A 20,610-nucleotide genomic window follows, 5' to 3' on the forward strand; every position below is an offset into this window, starting at 1 on the left:
GTTATTGTAAAAGTCGTCGATTCGCTAAGCTGAATTCTTTAGCAAATGGGTGTGCCCTTTCCATATTTTCTACTGATATAGATCTTTCACAGGTTACTTATTATTGTTGGCTTACCGCAGCTACTGGGCATTTTTATAAAACATACCACTGATAGCTATAAATGAGGATTTTGAATGCGTGATACACTGACGCAACCAGTCGCAGCTATGTTGGTAAACAACGTGGCCGGTTGGAAAGAACATTGGTAAACAATGCCGATGGTGACCTACCTGCTTCCACGAATGCCCCTAAATATAGGTATATAGTTTTTTGCCTCTCACTTCTTGCAGCCACAATTCAACAGTTAACTATGATATCTGTGTTGTACTGTATGTGAACCAAAATTACTTGAGATCGTGAGTTTGTTATTATATAGGTGGAATCACCATACCCATTTGGTAAAGAATGACCCCCCTTAATTCTTTTGCAAATCGGTGCAGCCTTTCCATATTTTCTATTGAAATGAGTCTTTCACAGGTTACTTGTTATAAATCCTCGATTACCACAGCTACTGAGCACTTTTATAAACATAACTCTGAAAGCTATAAATGAGGATTTAGATTGCGTGATACACTGACGCATCCAATCGAAACAGTGGTTGGTAAACGTGGCCCGCTGAGTCCATAATGGTAGGCAACTTTGGCTTTCTTCTCATTGCCTTCAATCTTTATTACATCAAACCCTCAAGTGTCTGAACTGTCTATCCTTCTTTCCTTCCATCTTCTGTCTTTCTTTCCTTCATTCTTTCCTCATCTTTCTGCCTGCGGGTGACTTTACACTCCCTCTTCTGTCTTTCATTCCTTCATTCTTTCCTCTTCCTTCTGCCTGTGGGTGACTCTACACTAAGTGACATGCCAAATGGATTCCTGTACACCAGGAAACCATTTACTACACTGGGTGGTAATCATATAACCAAATTTTGACGCCTGGTGGTTTAGTGAGTAATTATTGTGCTTCACTCGCACTGAGCCGGTGAAGGTTATATCCAAGGGGTGATTGGGGTTTATTGCTCATGTAATGCCATTCAGGGATGAGTGAGGTTGGTCACTCTCATCTTAAATGTCAGGACCAACTGCCTAGCCCCAGGCTTCTACGCACCTCATGGGGGAACGTAGGACTGGATGATGGGTGATGGACTTTCGGGTGTAAGTTAATGTTGGCGTCTTCTTCCCCTTCCTCAAAGAAGTTGTAGGCTTAAAAGGGTTACAACTGGCCATGGTAACAATGGGCAGGCAGATAAAGCATGGAAAAAAAAAAAAAAAAAAAAAAAGTCCTCGTACACCACACCAGAATCACATGTTGTCAATAGAGAGGAGACAATGCACTGAGCTGAGTGGGTGCTGAGGTTCACACAACTAGGTAATACATGCGTGCCCTTCATGCTTGGTGTGGGAGGGAAATGCTGTGATTGGCTTAGGGTAAGTGCTATGTCTGAATATGACTGGTTTAGTAATTAACGGCCAACTAGACATGTAGATTTGAGGTAATGGTGGCACGTATTACACGAGGTATCGGAAAACCTTCATTTTCAAGGCTGCATCTGCAAATTTCATGTAATTGCCACGATTTACAGATGTTGATAACTGCTGCATGATGTTGTCATGTATTGTGAATCCGCTATTTAGGAGATTCTGCTGTATTTTTAAACCATAACTGACCAATAACATGAGAACCTGGGAAGGATTATTGAGGAATTAGAAAATGAAATCAAATGGTAGTCAAAGGTAAATTTCCAGCACTACTTTATCACAGTGTAGCAGTAGGTATAATTTTTCTTCAAAAAATGATGCCAACTATTCTAACTCTGAAGGGTGCAATTTTTTTACCAGTTATAGCTTTCCATTATTATATCAGGTTGTGGTAGATTTTAGTAATTCAATAACATAATATTATATACCACAAAATGAAGACTGAGCTCACACTAAATTCCAAAATTAAGCAACTGGAATTTTGTGAAACATAACAGTAGCACCGTAAAGTAAGGCTACAGACTGTAACAAAGTACAGTTCCTACAGTATCATGCTTAATTTACAGACACCTGTTTTCCAGCATTTTTTATTTATTTTTATTTTTTTCTATGCGAGTTGATTTCAAATACGATTATGTTATTAAAAACACATCTTTAGAAAAATACAAAAAACTAATTTCATTTTACATAACATACAAGTATGTTATTTAAAACATATTTGTAGAAAAATACAGAAAACGAATTTCATTTTACTTAACACGAAGATATTTCAGGGTATGGCGGACCCTCTGTTTATGTGATTTCAGTATTGACTACTGTATTTCAATCTGCATGGTGAGATAAACCTATACCTAGGCAGTCTGATGCACTTGGGAACATCATTTGCAATACACTGGATGTGGAGATAAGTTCAGAAATTCACCTGTACAATTATGTGGTACAGTAATGGCACCTCCATCACAAGTGGGAGCTAGAAGAGAATCGTTCACCACACAACGTTGTCATATCTACTCTAAGTTCATCCTCAATATGTACAGTAATCCCTCCACTATCCGATGTAATAGAGCCAAAGACATGTCTCGAAAGTAGATCCGTCTGGATAGTGGGCCCCTGCCTCCTGAACTAGTATTTAAGGACCCTAACCCAGCCTAACTCAGAAAACCACCTACATAACTCTCTACCGGACATGCATAGCACCTATTTAAGACCCTATTCACACAAATAAGGGACAGAAAGTATGAAATAAATGAAAAGGAACCAGAGAATGAGGAATTTTAAGTGAGTGTGGAAAATATTTAGCAGTGTATACCTACAACACGTCTGTGGCCGTTCATTATGAAGGTTAACCAGCCTCCTCTAAGGCTCTGGCAGTGATGAATATGCTCTTGAAGCACATACAGTAATCCAGTCTTCGAGCTGCACTTAATCCTTTGCACTATGAGTTATAATTGTTTTACACTGCACATACTGTTCTTGATTGCACCACACCAGTTTCGACCACCAGTTTACACTCTGTACTTAATCTTTGCACCCTGAATTCTAATTTCATAACTGCACAACACTGTAAATTCCCATGGTCTAGTGGCGAGGTATTGCAGTTTATTCTCTGTTTATTCACAAAAACGAGCACAGGCGGCATCCATTGAATGAGCGTCTAGTCAGGATGGTAGTTAGATGGTAACTGGTGAGGCTGGGAGGGATGGAGGAAGCAAGCAGTGAGGGTAAACGCAGCTGGTTGGCGCTGAGCGCCAATTTCAAAGTACAGTTGATTTTTGTGTGTGTGTGTGTGGGGGGGGGGGGTCCAAAGGCCCGGGCCCAAAATGTTCAGTAAGTGGGGATTCTAGATAGTACAGGGATTACAGTTCCAAACAATTTAAAAATTCTGAGCGCTAAATTGACAAAAATTAAGTGATATGAGTGTACACCACAGTCACGCCCCATTTTTGAGGGGGCTTGCCTATCCCAGCTCCATTTTTTCATGGGGTCTATCCATCTATCTATTGCCAGATGCCTTAATCCTGTAAGGGGTGGCCACAAACAAATCGCCTCCATGTCGCCCTGTCCCCCGCCATTTCACTGCCCTGCTCCCAGCTCACACCCCCTCTCTCCCATATACCTTTCCATTCTATCCCTCCATCTCATTCTTGGCCTCCCCCTCCCTCTTCCCCCCCCCCTTCCACCTCATTCACATACACTCTCCTCGTCAGACTCCCGCTCTTCATCCTTTTCATGGGGTACTCCGAAGAATTTATCAAACAGTAAACAATTTTTTTGTGGGATTCAGCAAGTGCCCACAATAGTCACAGAGGATTTCCAACAAATTTGAGGCAATGTCTTTTCCTCTGCAAAGCATTGTTATGACTTGCCTTGCCAGCCAACCTGCTCTATGCTCACCCCCTGAACCCTTTCCCATACCTAACCCATGGCCACATGTTTACATTTACAAAATACAGTATTACATTTCAGTTAATACAAGGACTGTCAGTACAATGACTGTTGTTAATAATGAATAATAAACAGGCCTGAAAACATATAAGAGATTGGCTACAGTGTCCAGTATGCCAAACAGAATTCATGCAAGGCTAAGTTGTGAAAGGCTGACATCTGAGTAGCGAGTACGATTGTAAAGCAAAACTAAACAAACTAAGATGATTCCAACTGTTTATAATTTTTCTATGTACTACTTAGTAATTTCATTTACCGGTATATATACCATTACTATGTCTGGCAATGAATGAATGAAACTATTTCTCACAGTTTAACAAAAGAGTAAAAATAGTCCACGACTATTTAATAGCAAACATGGTACAGTAAAAGTCCTCTCATTTGGCACCTGGTCTTACAGTATTTCTGGTCTTTCGGCGGTTTTCATAAATAGTCCCATTAAGCAAGTTCTCGACACTTCCAGCACACATGCTGAGCTGATGGCACTCATGATGGGGTCGCCAGCTCATCGATGGTACCTGTGCACCCATAGTTGCCAATTTGGCGCTGCTGGGACTTGATCTAGCACTCTTCATAATAATTTAGCGCTTTTCATAATTTAGCGCCAATAAATACTAGATTTTCTTCTATATATGTAGCGGGTTTTAAAGTCTAATTTAGCACGACAATTGGAACAGTTTAACTACAGCTTAGTGCATTTTAAAGTTGAGCTTAGTGCTTCTGAAGATTTCTGCTTGCCAACACTGCATGCGCCGTCAGCCATCATGACTCACGAGTGTCTGGCTTTGTGAGCAGGACCTTTTGAAAGTCTGGAAACTTTGTTGTGCTATTTTATGGTGTACAGTCGTGGTAATAAATAATCACCTATCCTCTGGTACCCCGTGCCTCAGGCTGGCTCCTTTATGCGCGGCAAGTCACACTGGAGTAAGAGGAACTAAGAGGGAGAGGTCAGAGAGAGAAGGAAAGGTGGGTGAGGGGACGAGTGATGGTGTGGGGGTGGGGTGAGGGACGGGAGGGAGGGTTGGGATGGAAGGGAGAATGAAATGCAAAGTGGTGGTCACATTATTTGTCTATTTTCTTTCATTCAGGGCATGATATAAAGAGTTAATATTTGGAAGATAATGCTGCATTACACCTTGTATAGCAGCATCTGATAACAAGCTTTAGAGTGGTGATATCATGGGCTGGCTCGTGAGAGAAGTATACTGATGTGACAGATCAAACATTAGTGTGGAGTCAGATATTTGTGTTTATCTATGTATTTTGACTTGGGACGCAGAATGGACTCTGGATAAGTTTGACTTCCGTAATGTTTATGTAAGAAACGTCCTCTACCTTTACATGTGATTAATTTTTGGAACTAAATATCATATGCAACCTTTGACATGGCTGTGACCACAGTAAATCTATTCATCCTCTTGGTACGGTAACTCTATACAGTCAATATCATGTTAACTCTTTTATACCATCTCTATGTGAAAAGGTAATTGAAAAATAACACTGCATACAAGGTAAATATATTTGACGTCTGTACACAAAGATGAATATAATAACGATATCTCTCATAATCTGATAGAAGGAAAATTAAACAAAATCCTACCCATACTCCCAAAATATATCTGTGTCAATGTTTACCAACATTGGTCAAGCCACAGCAACCAGGAAAGCCTTTGTAAGTAGTTCAGTGGCCTCCTGCCTCACTTCTCGCTGTCTTCATGGCACCGAAGACACAGTGTTGTTGATGGTCTGCTGGTTTCGTCTGAACAACTCTCACTCGTCCTTGGTGCACTGGTGGAGGAATGCCCATATCCTCTCTTCCTCTAATGACAATCTGGTCCCACACAGTCTCGATGGGTCTGCACTAACGTTTTATCTTTCATGTCAATATACAGTAATCCCTTCAAGACCCAGATGCCTGAGTCCTGGACACTCCAAGTCCCAGACAGGGATCGGGTCCATGGACACCAAAAATTGCCAAAAAAATGTAAAAATGCACACACACACAAAGAGGATATGTGTTCATCCCTACTTCAAATTTGCCATGCAGTGATGAACAGCCGTGTTCTCACGTGTAGTAGAGCACCCCTCTGCATCCTCCCCTCCACAGTTCCCGCCTAACTATCGTCGTGACTAGACGTTCGTCGCCATGGCTGCCCCATGTGCTCATTTTTGTGAATAAACAGTGAATAAACTGCAATACCTCTGCCACTAGACCACATGGGAATTTACAGTGTTGTGCAGTGTTAAGAATTTAGAATTCCGAGTGCAATGGATTAAGTGCACAGTGCAAACTGGTGTGTTGCAACTAGCATGGTCAAAGTAAGAACAGATATGCAGTGTTAAACGATTACAATTCAGCGTGCAATGGATTAAGTGCAGTGCAACACTGGATTACTGTACGTGCTTCAAGAGCGTTTTCACCAGTGTTGGAAAAAAGCATGTCATAAATGATTTATGACAAGACAGTAATTTAAATCAGTCATAAATGTCATAAATATATAATGTCTCAAATTTCCAAAAATACGTATAAAATTGTGTACACCTGATAAACTACGAAAATTTACCAGTATATAAAGCTCCATTTCATGCTGTCCCACAATACCATAGCTACATTCAGAATGTCAGATAAGGAGAAATAAAGTAACATGTAATGTATTTTAGTTTGCTTTCACTTGGCCAAGAATTTAATACACTGTGACAGACATAAACGAAACAAAACCATACAATCATAAACTATCTATCTATCTATTGCCAGACACCTCAATCCCGTTTGGGGTAGCCACAAACAAATCGCCTCCAAGTCGCCCTGTCCCCCGCCATTTCACTGCCCTGCTCCCAACTCACACCCCCCTCTCTCAATATACCTCTCCACCCCATCTCTCTCAATATACCTCTCCACCCCATCCCTCCATCTCATCCTCGGCCTCCCCCTCCCTCTTCCCCCCTCCACCTCTCTCACATACACTCTCTTCGTCAGTCTTTCACCCTCCATCCTCTCCACATGGCCAAACCACCTCAGTGTGTTTCTCATAACGCTTCCTATCACATCCACATCCAAACCACAACGCTCCTTTATATCTTCATTCGTCAGCCTGTCTCTCCAAGTGACTCCACAGGCTCCTCTTAAATAACTCATTTCCACTGCTCTCACTCTTGACCTGTGTCCTTCCAACAATGTCCAAGCTTCACTTCCATACGTTAGAGTTGGTATCACAATACTGTCATGTAGTAACTTTTTCACTTCCATGCTCACTTCCCTGTTTCTTACCACTGCTTTCATAGAACCAGCAACCTTTCTTCCCTGCTGTACCCATTCAAGCACTTCACCCTCCAAACCTCCATCCTTACTCATCACACTACCCAAGTACTTAAACGTACTCACATTTTCCAATTCCTCACCATCCAACCTCGCTGTACATTCACTAACCTCACCTCTCTCAAAGACCATCACTTTACTCTTCCCTACATTCACCTTTAGATTCCGTTTCTTACACACTCTCCCAAACTCATCCACCAAGCCTGGCAGCTCCCCTTCGTCTTCACTCAACAACACAGTATCATCTGCAAACAACAGTACAGGGAGTTTCCAAACACTATCCTCTCTCACCAGGGCCACTCCAACATCCACTACCCTACCTTGTACCTCTTTTATTACCCCATCCATGTACAGATTGAACAACCATGGAGACATGACACATCCCTGTTTCAAACCAACTTTCAAAGAGAAAAATTCACTTAGTTCACCATCCACATGCACTGCAGCCTTCGCACCATCATACATACTCTTCACAGCATTCAACAACTTCCCATCTACTCCATATATTCTTAACATTTTCCACAATCCTTGTCTATCCACCCTGTCATATGCTTTCTCCAAATCCATGAAAGCCGCATACAACTTCTTTCCCTTCTCTAGAAACTTTTCCACTAAAGATCTAAGAATGAATATCTGATCTACACAACCTCTTCCCTTCCTAAAGCCTCCCTGTTCTTCTCCAACTAATTTCTCTGTTCTTTCTCTAACTCTGTCTGTAAGTATCCTACCATACACTTTTCCTATTATACTAAGAAGACAAATACCCCTATGATTACCACACACTTCTTTTTCCCCTTTTCCTTTGTACAAGGGAATAATTATACCTGACTTCCAATCCTCCGGGACTCTACCTTCCTCCCAGGCCAATCTGCACATCTTCCACATCCATTCTACTACTATCTCTCCCCCATGCTTCAGCATTTCACCACACACTCCATCAATTCCTGGGGCTTTCCCCGTTTTAACTTTCTTCATTGCTTCCACAACTTCTATCCTACTGATTTCTTCCTGTCTTCTCACCTCCCTCCTTCTCCCAGCCATTCCCCAGCCACTTATACTCGCATTACTTCCATCCTCTACGTTCAACAATTCCTTAAAGTGTTCTCTCCATCTGTTCACTTTTTCTCCCTTCTCCACTAGTAATCTACCACTTTTATCTTTCACTCCCCTGCTTACTTCACTTCCACCCTGTCTTACTCTTTTCACTTCTCTCCAGAACATTTTCTTACAGTCCCTCCACTTTACACTCAAATTCCTTCCAAATTCCTCATCCACTCTCTTCTTACTCTCTCTTACTAATCTTTTCACCTCTCTCTTTCTTTCCACATATAACTCTCTCTTCCGCCTCTCAACTTCTTCCACAACCCTATTTCTCATCCATTCATTGTATGCTTTCTTCTTTTGTGCCACAGCCTGTTTCACCTCTTCAGTCCACCACGCTGTTCCTTGCACCCCCCTCAGTCTTCTCTTCCTTCCACACACCACATCACATGCTGCACATATTTCTTCTGTAAATATCTTACACACACCTTCCACGTCTCCCATCTGCTCCAATTCATATTTGCCCAATCGTTCCTCCACTTCTCTCTTATACTCTGCCTTTTTCTCATCCTCTTGTAACCTTTCCACTCTCCTTGCAACTACTCCTTCCTCTCGTCTTTCCCCTCTTCTATTCCTCCATCTTACTTGCATTCTAATTCTGGCCACCACCAAGTAGTGGTCAGAAAGTCCACTCCCCCAACCTCTATACACTCTTGCATCCTTTACACATCTTCGCATCCTTTCATCCACACACACATAATCAATCATTGCCTTCCTTTCATTCAATTCACCACCCACCCTTCTCATCATTCGCCATGTATACCTGTGGATCATTTTATGCCTGAAGAGGGTATTGGCTATCACCAACCCCCTCCCAGCACAAGTGTCCACTAATGCACTCCCATTCTCATCTATCTCAGCAGGCACACCCCACTCACCAACTATTCCATCCACCTTCACATTCCCAACTTTACCATTCATATCGCCAATCAAAAACACTCTCTCATTCCTTCCAAACTTTTCCATGCACACTTCCACATGTGTCCAGAACTCTTCTCTCACTCTTCTAGCACGATCTTGCGTTGGCGCATACACACACACAATCGCCCACATTTGTATTCCAACTTTCAACTTTACCCACACAATCCTTGACCCAACTGATCCATACTGTCTTATGTTCCTCTTCCATCTTTTACTCACAACTATACATACTCCTTCCTTTGCCCTCTCATTCTCACCTACTCCTGCATATATACCCCATCCATACTCCCATTCTCTCACACTTTCTCCTCTCCATTTTGTTTCAGTTATTCCACATACATCCACTTTCGCACCCTCAAGCACCTGGACAATCTCTCTCTCTTTCACCTCATCATTCGCTCCTCTTACATTCCATGTACTCATTACCAAGTCCTTTGTCCAGTCCTGGGTCGTCATCGTTTGGTCAGTCCTTGTCCGAGGCTTCTTGTTAGATTTAGATTACTGTACTGTAATATATTTCTTAGTTTTAATTAAAGAACATTTTTCCTTTTAATAACTACAATGATCAACCGTAACTGGTTTGTTACGTTTATGTAATAATACAATTATTTTGGGAGAAAATAAGTAAATAAAACTTTGTGAAATTATGCACGTAATATTTTTTATATATATGACATTTATGACATGAAAATTGTCATAAATTGCTGATTTAAATCATGCCAACCCTGGTTTACACCTCTGTCAAAGCCTTAGAGGAGGTGGGTTAATCTTCGTGACGGCCATGGATGTTGTATGTACCCTGTACACTGCTAAATATTTTCCATACTCACTTCTAATTCCTCATTCTCTGATTCCTTCCATATGTGGACATGCATTTCACTGCAATTTAGTTGTATGTATTTTCTTTATATTTTCGTCGCAACCTACCTGTTTCAAGGTGGAAAGCATGCGTGGTTCTTTGGGTAGCAATGGTAATGTACGAGAGCTGCCTGGCACCGCTAAATCTTCGCAGCCAAAGGAGAAATAGCAATATAGGAAAAGGCAGAAATACACCAAGTATACACTTGCTGACATTATGGCAATACAATACAAAACTACAGTTACTTAACCACAATTATAGTTTATAAACTTTACAGGAGGTGTGGGCAAAAAATAATGATTTTACGGAGTTACAGTAGGTTCAGAGGTCCCGGACCCAAACTAATTTTTCCCATAAGAAGTTCAGTTTAAATTTTGATTATTTGAATTTCGCAGTGATTTTTAGGTACATATGCCCATCGAAATTTGAAATTCCACTGTACATAAATCAGGAACATTATTGGCACTAACACTGAGCCTTGTGGGACTCCACTTGTTACTTCCCTCCATTCAGACATTTTGTCCTTTATTACTGTCCTCATTTGTCAGTCTCTCAAGAAGTCTCTCATCCACTCCAGGAGGTTTCCCTTCAGTCCTTCTATGTGCTCCAATTTCCATATTAGTCACTTGTGGGGTACCTTGTCAAAGGCTTTCTCCAAATCTAAATACGCACAATCCACCCAACAGTCTTTCTCCTGCAGCACAACGGTCGCTGTTGAGTAAAAGCTCAACAAGTTGGAAACACACAACCTTCTACTTCTGAATCCAAACTGACTTTCAGCCAAAATGTTCATCTCCTCCAGATATTTTATCCATCTGTATTTCAGGCTTCTCACGCAATTTTGCAACTATGTTAGTCAGGGACACTGGTCTACAATTCAGGGGTTCTTCCTTGTTTCCTCCCTTATAAATTAGTACCACATTTCCCCTCTTCCATTCCTGAGGCACTTTTCCTTCTTCCAGAGGACACACAATTAAACTGTGAATCTTATCCACCAGTTGTTCTCTGCATTCCTTCAGTACTCAGTTAGAGATTCCATCTGGTCCTGGGGCTTTCCTTATATCTTGAGTTTCCAGTAATTTATACACTTCATGCACTTCCACTTTTACATTATCTATCACTACATTTCTAGTCACACTCTCCCCCTCCACAAAATCCCTTTCCTTGGGTGAAAACCAAAATTGGAAACATTTGATCATTATTTCAGCTTGCACTGCCATGTCTTTATAGACCTCTCCTTATATTTTCAGTCTGGTGATTCCTTCTTCTTGTTTCAATATGCCATTAACAAATCTATAAAACAATTTGGGTTCTTCATTACATTTGTCAATTATACCTTTTTCAAAGATCCTTTCTTCCTCTCTATGTATTCTTGTATATTCATTTATAGTTCTATGTTCTTCCTTTGTTCTATTATTACCTCTCTTTCTCCAGTTGTTCCATGTCATGTCCCTCTCTTTTCTGCTATCATACACCTTCTGTTAAACCAATCTTTCTCCCTGTTTTCTTTCCCACTTACTCTTAGAACATATTTTTCCACTCCAAAATTGTAGACATCTAGAAAGATATCCCACTTCCTCTGCATCTCTCTCGTGTGTGTGTGTGTGTGTGTGTGTGTGTGTGTGAGTAGTGAGCGAGTGAGATGGGATGGAGAGGTAGTAGGGAAGTTTGGCTTTCTTGTCTCCCTCCCTGTCTCCCTCCCTCCCCCACTTCTGTTTGTCTCCCTCCCTGTCCCCCCACCCTCCCTCACTCTTGTGAGTCTCCCTCCCCATCCTCCTGCCCTTCCCTTTCCCCTGCCCTCCTTCAACCCCGCTTGTCTCCCTCTCTGTCCTTCTCCACCCTTGTTTGTAACCCTCCCCATCCCTGGCTTAGCAGGGGGAAGTCCAGATGTTGCTTTTATCAGAATTTAGTTTTTTTTTTTTTTTGAATGTCTCAGGCCCCAATTAGTCCGTTATAGTGAGGTTTTACTCTATGTGGATGAGGTTATGCTGTGGGAGTTGACAGTGACCATGATAAGACCAAGACTGGAGTATGTGGCTGTGGTACTGTCACCTCATTTAAAAAGGTATATTGATAAACTGGAGAGAGTTCAATGGATGGCAATAAGGATGATCCCATGCTTAAGGGAACTGACCTAAAAGAAGAGATTTTAAAACTGAAGTTACCATCACTGCACGAGAGAAGGGAAAGAGGAGACTTGATCACGATGTTTAGAAATGTATGCGAATTGGAAAAGAAGGATTAGAGAGGATTGTTTTGTGTTGGATGATGAAAGAACAAGAGGTCATGACTTCAAGTTGAAGAAAAGTACTGTAGAAGTCTTTATGATCTTGAAAGGTTCAGTTTCCCGAATAGAAGCATAGGTACTTAAAATGACTTAGATGAGGAGGTGGTGCAGGCAAAAAATATTCAGGTGTTTAAAACTAGACTGGATAAAGGTAGATACCGAGACAGGACAACATGTGCTTATCTCAATTCCTGTATACTACAAATATGTAAATACAAATGGATCATACTGTACACACACACACACACACACACACACATTTATGGCTTAATACCAATATAATTCAGTCCATTTTTTCCTACAGTCCATATCCCCTCTGGCCTTATTCCTCACAGAACCACAAATCTCACCGTCTACTGAAATATCCCCATATTGTTTTCCTGATTACAATCTCCTCACAAACTTCTGTAATAAGGGTGGCACTTGTTGTTATATCAAATCCCAATATGCAGTTGACACCATTTTAAACTTCACTTCACGCAGTTTTGATTACTCGTTGTATAAACTAAACTATCAAAATATCAACAAATATATCTGTGTAGTTTTTCGCTCTCTCAATGTTTCTTCTGAACCCAGTGTATTTGATTCCATTTCCACACAGTTGAGTAACCTTAATCTTCCCCTTAACCCCTAAAACGCGGGGCGTCGCGTTTGCGACGCTCGCCGAAAAGGACATAACGGCAGAGCGTCGCGTTTGCGATTCGAGTTAATTTTGAATAAACGTGGGCAAGGATGTTCCAGCTGGTACTGTCTATCAGTACCACCACCCATTTGCTACAATTAGCATACTTTACCTTTGTACTACTGACCTCCGTTGTTGCCAAGTATCGCGTTTTTTTCCCCCCTCCCCCCCCACCACAGCCCAGCCAGCCTGGCTGTGATACATGGCAGCGCTCTGACTGCTCAGAACTGTAAATCTGCGCTCTCCTCTCACAAGCAGTTTATGCTAATAGGAAACGCTTGTTTCCCCAGTTGTAACACTAGCTTTTTTTCGCACGGTTTGTCCCTGTTTAGCGTCAGTTTATTGCAGGCTTTCAAAGTGACATTATGGCAAGCTCTAGCTCTTCCGAGTCAGTGCGAGCGGCCGACAGGAACGAGAATAAAGTGACGGGCGTAAGGCAGAATAAAAAGCACGCTGCGGTGATCTTTTGGGAAGTAATATGATTGAAAATAATGTAGAATAAGTGTTTTTAGCTGTGAAAATGGAAATGTTTGTTGAGTGACGGGAAGACCGCCGCCGCGCTGCATGTCGGCCGTATGCATCGTTGATTTTAGCCTTATTTTCAGTGCTTATTGTACAAATACGGATTCCAAACTACCTGTACGTTGTAGTATAAAGTTTACTGTGACAGAATGAGGCTGTGGTAGAGGGGAAACCGGGTTGCTGGAGGTGTGAAAGTGAAGATTTTGTTACCCAACTTTGCAAGTCTCCACAAGTCCTTGGGTAGTCCACGAAGGCTCAACACCTGCCTCTGGAGAAAGCTGAATGTAAGTACTATCTGCCATACCAAGTATAACGTTCTAGGGCTAATCTCTGATTTTTGGCTAATATTTTCCTACAGGTACTCAGACCGCGATCGAACACGGCCACAGGGGGGTGGCTGTCAATGGCTGCGCATTAGGGGTTAACACCGAAATTACCATCTTGGGTGATTTTAACACACACAATGTCGAATGGTTATTGCACTCTGCCAGAACTGACGATGCTGGTCTAGAGCGCGAGCTGTTTGCAGAATCGTTTAATTTCACGCAACTGGTAAAGCAACCAACCAGAATACCAGATAATTCTGACCATAATGCCCATCTTTTGGATCTGTTCCTGACAAATAATCCAGATCAGTACAGGATAGAGGTATTGTCTCCACTTGGATCCTCTGACCACAATCTCATCAAAGCTTCATTACATAGCCCCCCCAAACTTCCCCATTCTGAACCTGTCAGGGTGACCTGATGGCACTTTAATAGGGCAAACTGGGATGAATTTAGAAATTATCTTACTGACATTACATGGCAGTCTTTCTTCTCTAGAGATGTCAATTCTACCCAGTCCCACATTTGCGATTTAATACTAGCTGGTAGGGATTAATTCATACCAAGTCAATAATTCACTAAAAGATCGAACTCTCCAAAATGGTTTGATAGCAACTGTGCCAGAGCAACAGCCCAAAAGTCTTCAACATATAACTATTACTTGAAATAAAAAACATCTGAATCACTCTCTCAATTTAAAATTGCTAGAAACCATGCAAAACCTGTAATAAATCTTGCTAAATCAAACTTTCTTCAAAACCAAGCATCAAAACTACTTAACAACCCTAATGACAACAGAATATTCTGGTCAACTCTCAATTCTTTCAATAATAACTTTAACAAGTCATCATCCATTCCCCCACTAAAATCTCCAGATGGCAACATTACAAATGACCCGCGTGGGAAAGCAGATATCTTTGCCAGTACATTTGCCAGAAATTCAACCTTAGAGGAAGCCAGCCAGAATGTCCCAGCACTAGAACTTGCCTCTCCTGACATTGTTCCACTTAAGATACAGACAAGGTACGTGAAATCCATCCTAGACAATTTACCTACCAACAAAGCTTCAGGCCCAGATGGAATTCCACCAATTGTTTTGAAAAAGTGTTCCCTGCCTCTGTTCTTGCAAAATTATTCAGACTTTGCATACGTACTTCTTCATTCCCTAATTCATGGAAAGAAGCCAATATCCACCCAATTCCAAAGAAAGGAAGTTCCTCTGACCCCTCTGATTACAGACCAATAGCTGTCACATCTTCTCTTGGTAAGGTTTTTGAAACTGTAATTAATAAGCACATAGTTAAACATCTTGAATCCAACAACTTAATTAGTGATAGACAATATGGTTTTCGCCAAGAAAGCTCCACCATTGACATATTCAATCTCCTAACTCATACCATCAATCAGTTGACCTACATGGTGAAACTCATGCAGTAGCCCTGGATATTTCTAAAGCTTTCAACAGAGTGTGGCATAGTTCCCTGTTGTCCAAACTCCCTTGCTATGGACTAAACTCTTTTGTTCCTTTGATTTCCTCATATCTCAGCAATAGAAAAAATAGGAGTAAAAGTAGATGATGTATATTCCACTTTCCACTCAGTTAATGCCGGCGTGCCACAGGGATCAGTTCTGGCACCAACCCTGTTCCTCGTTCATATTAATGATCTTTTATCTGTCACCCACAATCCCATCCATTCATATGCTGATGATTCAACACTTCACAGTTCATTCACACTCAGACATCCATTTGCAAAGTCTGATATCTCTAACTCTCATCTCAGTACAGCCATCTCTTTAAATCAAGACTTATCCACGATCAATGAATGGGGACAAAACAACCTTGTCTCATTTAATGCTAGTAAAACTAAATATATACAATTTACTAATAGACAAGTATTGCCAGAATCGTGTATTACCTTCAATGCTACAAATATTCCCATTTCCAAAAGTGTTGAAATTCTTGGCGTCTCGCTTAACAGTGCCCTCAGCTGGACCTCTCATGTCAGATCACTTGCTAAAACCGCCTCAAAGAAACTTGGAATATTGTGCAGAGTCCGTAACTTCTTCACTGACGAGCAGTTAGTTATAATTTATAAGAGTCATGTGCGCTCTCAGATTGAATACTGCTCACCCTTGTGGAGCAGATGTGGAGAGGTTGCATTAAAACAAGTAGACAAAATTCAGAACAAAGCTGTTAGAATTATTAATAACTCTGCTATTACTAATAAACTATCTCCCCTACAAGTAAGAAGGAATGTTGCCTCCCTTGCGTTATTTTACAGATATTTCTATAGCAAATGCTCAGACGAAGTTGCGTCCATGGTGCCACCTTTTCATGCCTTCCTTCGTGCTACACGGGCAGCTGGCAGCGCTCATGACTGGAATGTCACTCAGCCATACTGTAAAACTTCTGCCTATCAGAATTCTTTCATTCCACGAACTGCATCTCTCTGGAACTCGCTTCCCCAGAGATGTTTCCCTCCAGACTTCAACCTATTCCTGTTCAAGTCTAACTGTTACAGATATTTTACGAACAGCGAACACCAGTAAGCTGGTGATTGGATTTTTTTTTTTTTTTTTTTCCTTCCTCTGTTCTATTAAAAAAAAAAAAAAAAAGTAACTGCCAGGATAATCCTCACAAAGCTGCCAGTAGTAGCTCTGGTGGCAATATGCAGAAATTATTTCTGTCCACTGAGCAGCATTAAAAAAAAAAAAAAAAAAAAAAAAACATGACAGAATGCTTACTGTATATATCAATTACTAAAAAAATATGTTCTTCCTATCTCCTGTCATAATACATTGCACCCTCACACAATGCGAGTTTATGGATGGCAGAAACCCTCGCATTCTACAATTTCGCATTGTGTGAACCAAAGAACGTATGGAAAAAGTGGTACGAGTATATGGTGGACAGCCCACCCAGGGCTTGGTCTTCTGGTCCCCTTCCAGCCTACTCTACCCTATTAATACTTTGTATAATGGTACGTCTAGTTGGACCAACAAATATAACACCTTTATTTAGGTGATTTCTGGGCTTGTTAAGAAGGGACAGGATGGCTATCTGAGGCTCAGGGCATCTACTCTTGCCCCGTAGGGCAGGGCGCCCTATTGTCACTCTCACTCTCACTGCTGAGATCTCCTGGAGGTGCCATAAAGCCTTCAAAGTTGACAGCTGAGACCATGATGAAAGGTGGGTACTGCTATGATGCTAAAACAGACCACAGGATGCGAGGTACAACATGTGTTCTCGCAGCAATATGGAGAAGTGTCTGTTTATCCAGGAATGTCAGTAGGTGGTATGCAGATGACTTGCTGGCTGCCCACCATTTTGAATCTGGCTTGTTGCTAGCCACCTGCCTTCATGTGACTGACCCGCATTGTCCAGCCTGACACTCGTAGTAATGGAGGGAAGTCCATTTTTGCCTCGGAATCATACAGCCGATTTGCATGTTGGAAAGTTCGATTCGTAGATTTTGCATTCAATAAAAATAAGCATTTTCTGGGTTGACCTCGCATTGTAGGTGATTCGCACTGTGTGCATTTGCATTGTGTGGAGGTGTACTGTATTGTTATTCTGGTAATATTAGGTTCATGCTTTATATCTGGAGATGCAAGGAACATTCTAGAACTTAAGTACTGTATTATGCTATAAGATGAGGTCAGTGGTTTATCTCTGGAGATGTGAGGAACATTCTAGAAAATGTAATGCCACTGGATTAGGCTAATGTTTATGTCTGGAAATGTGAGGAACATTCTGGAGATTTCACTATGTCTGTTTATTTTTCTATCTTACAGAATTAGTTCTTGTCATTATTGTTATTGTGTAGTGTTAATTCTGTGCAATACTGCATGAGAAAATATGAGTTCTCAACTAGAATATTATGGGCTACACAAATAGGGAGTGCGGGGAAGGGAGGGAGAGGAATATGGAACCCTCTCTGCTTGCTGGCAGTTAGCCAAGAGTGTGCCAGACAGTTCAGTTCAGCTGTAATGAATTTGCCTTGTGTAATGGATGGGGTGAATGTGCATGTGGCAGCCAATGAGAGATCAGTGTATCAGTTTAGTTTAGGTAGTGTGCCAGTTCAGTCAGAGCCAGAGAGTCAATGAACAATGAGACAGTCAGTGCACAGTGTCAGTGAACAACAAGACAGTCAGTGCATCAGTGACATAAAGACAATGATACAGAAAGTCTGTGACAGAGTTTGTGAGTCAGAAAGTGAGAGTAATGAGTGAGGGACAGAGTACTGTAGTCAGTCTGGGAACTGACAGTGATCGAGTAGTAAGGAGTGAATGAGTGAAGACAGAGAGGGATGTCAGTGTTTAGCAAGTGTACCTCATTGTGCTCAGAAGGAATAAAACCCAGAAATGTTCAACTGCCTTTAGTTAACTGCCTGGCTTGTCTACATGTCATTCTCAAAGCATCAATGAACCAGTAAGGTTGTAACAATTGGTGTCAGGTGTGGGGATATGTCTTGAGTGATGGAGATATGTGGACCAACAAAACAGCAGACACATCTCTGGCAGATATACTTGCAGTGTTGAGAACAGATCCTGAAGAACAAGAGAATGATATACTCGCAATCTTGACAGCAAATTATGAAAAACTACAAGATATTACTCACAGTATTGAAAGCAAATCAAGAACAACAAAATGAAACCCAAGCACAACATTGCGCAAGACTAGAGGAACTGCGAAGTGGGAACAGACTGGAGCTTCGCCAGCTACAAGAAGAACTGCAGGATGGGACCAGAAAACAGAAGGAACAACAAAAGGTGGCATACAGCAAAGAAGAGAAAATAAACGACCTGGTAAGAGAAGTGACGAAATAGGATTCCTGTGTAGTGGAGGATAAAGTGAGAAGTGAAATATAGTGAGTAATGAAGTCAAAGTCCTTGAACCGTGTTTGGATGAGGGTCAGGACCCAGCACACTCCAATAAGTGTCAGCAACAGGTGCATAGAGGAAGATGGAGAGACTGGGGGAGAAGCAAACCCAGAGGTCAATGACAAAGGATCAGAGAGGCAGCTGGAAGTGGTGGGTCATAGGCAGCTTCCGAGGACTTCGCAGTAACTGCGGGGAGTTACCGGGTGATGCATTGGGCTTGGGGGACTGGTAAGTGACAGGATGTGACAGGAAGGATCAAAAGAGATCCTGGCCATGTGTGGTGCTGGATTGCCTGGTGTCCCACCACTGCCTACTTGACTTGCATTCAATGCAACTGTGGCTTGGAGAAAAGAGTGTTCCACTGAGGGCTGTGGAGCATGATAGTCTACTAATGATTACCAGATGGACTAAATTTATCCCCCTTGAGTCCCAAATGCTGCTGCCCTGCAAGATCAACACACTGCACACTGTCCTGGGATTGGCAGAGCACAGGAGCCATGGCATGACAGAAGAGGGAGTGATGGTGGGTAGGACCTTAGTTAACCCTATAGCAGAAAAAGTACACATTGTCTTAGCCATATTTTCACTTAGTCCAATACAGATACATCAGAGCACTGTTGTGGGATTGTGCCAGGTCAATCAGAAGCCAAGGAGGAGTGCATACAAGAGAAGTTCAGTTAAGCCCCACAAAGAACTACCTGACCACTTTGCCAGGAGTTCCCAGTGTCTGGGGAAGTCATGGATGATGCATTGATGTATATTCCACAGGAAAGCTGGACCTGGAACGCATACTTGTAGTGTATCCAAGGACTAGCTGGACACCGGAGATGAAAGGTGGGCCTAGGTGAATGACAGAGTTGACATCACTGGCAATCCCGGTCTTCACATCATGGGACCTAGACAGCAGAGTCAACAATGATGACCTACTAGTCAAGAAGTTTATTCTGTACATTCTTGTATACAGGAAGGATTAGGTGGTAGTGTCAGGGATGACACAGTTTGAGGGAGGGGCAGTGTTATCTCGATAGGATCAATTTCATGTTTTACATCTGAAGAAGTGAGGAACATTCTAGAAATTAGCTTTATGCCACAGGATTAGGTCATGTTTGGATCTTGAAATGTGAGGAACACACAGGAGATTTTGGCATGTCTCTTTTATTTTTCTTTCTATCTTACCTTAGGAATTACTTCTTGTCATTATTGTAATTGTGCAATGTTAATGTAGGTGCATTACCACATGAAAAAATGTAAGTTCTCCACTAGAATCTTCTGGGCTGCACTAGTAGGGGGAGCCAGGGTGGGGGTATATAATGGTACCTTCTCTGCTTGCTGGTAGTTAGCCAAGAGTGTGCCGGATGGTTCAGTTCAGTTGTGCTGAGTTAGCCATGTGTAACAGACAGGGTGTGTGAGTCGCTGGCAGCCAGAGAGAGATCAGTGGTTCAGTTCAGTTTCGGAAGTGTGCCAGTTCAGTGAGTCACAGAGTCAGTGAACACTGAATCAGTCAGTGAAGTCAGTCAGTGAGTCAGTGATGAACAGACAGTGATACAGAGTCTGTGACAGAGTTATTAAGTTAGAAAGTGAGGGTAATTAGTGAAAGAAAATATTCAGACAGAAAGTCAGTAAATGAGGGTCGGACATTCAGTGAATGGACCATGAGTGAGTAGTACGGTGTGAAGCAGTGAGGATGGAGAGATGTGTCATTGTTTTGCAAGTGTACCTCAGCTGTGCTTAGGAATAAAATTCAGAAGTGTTCACTTG

General features: G+C 41.8%; 1 protein-coding gene across 1 annotated transcript in view; it reads right to left on the minus strand.

Moving 5' to 3' along the window:
• Plc21C (Phospholipase C at 21C) overlaps nt 1-20,610 on the minus strand; it is a 739,135-nt gene that overhangs the window by 578,378 nt on the left and 140,147 nt on the right. The gene's annotated exons all lie outside the window — the stretch shown is intronic.

The sequence above is a fragment of the Coenobita brevimanus genome, chromosome 55 (genome assembly GCF_032717465.1).
Source record: "Coenobita brevimanus isolate Jiangsu-jjx chromosome 55, ASM3271746v2, whole genome shotgun sequence".
In the NCBI taxonomy this organism is placed as follows: Eukaryota; Metazoa; Arthropoda; class Malacostraca; order Decapoda; family Coenobitidae; genus Coenobita; species Coenobita brevimanus.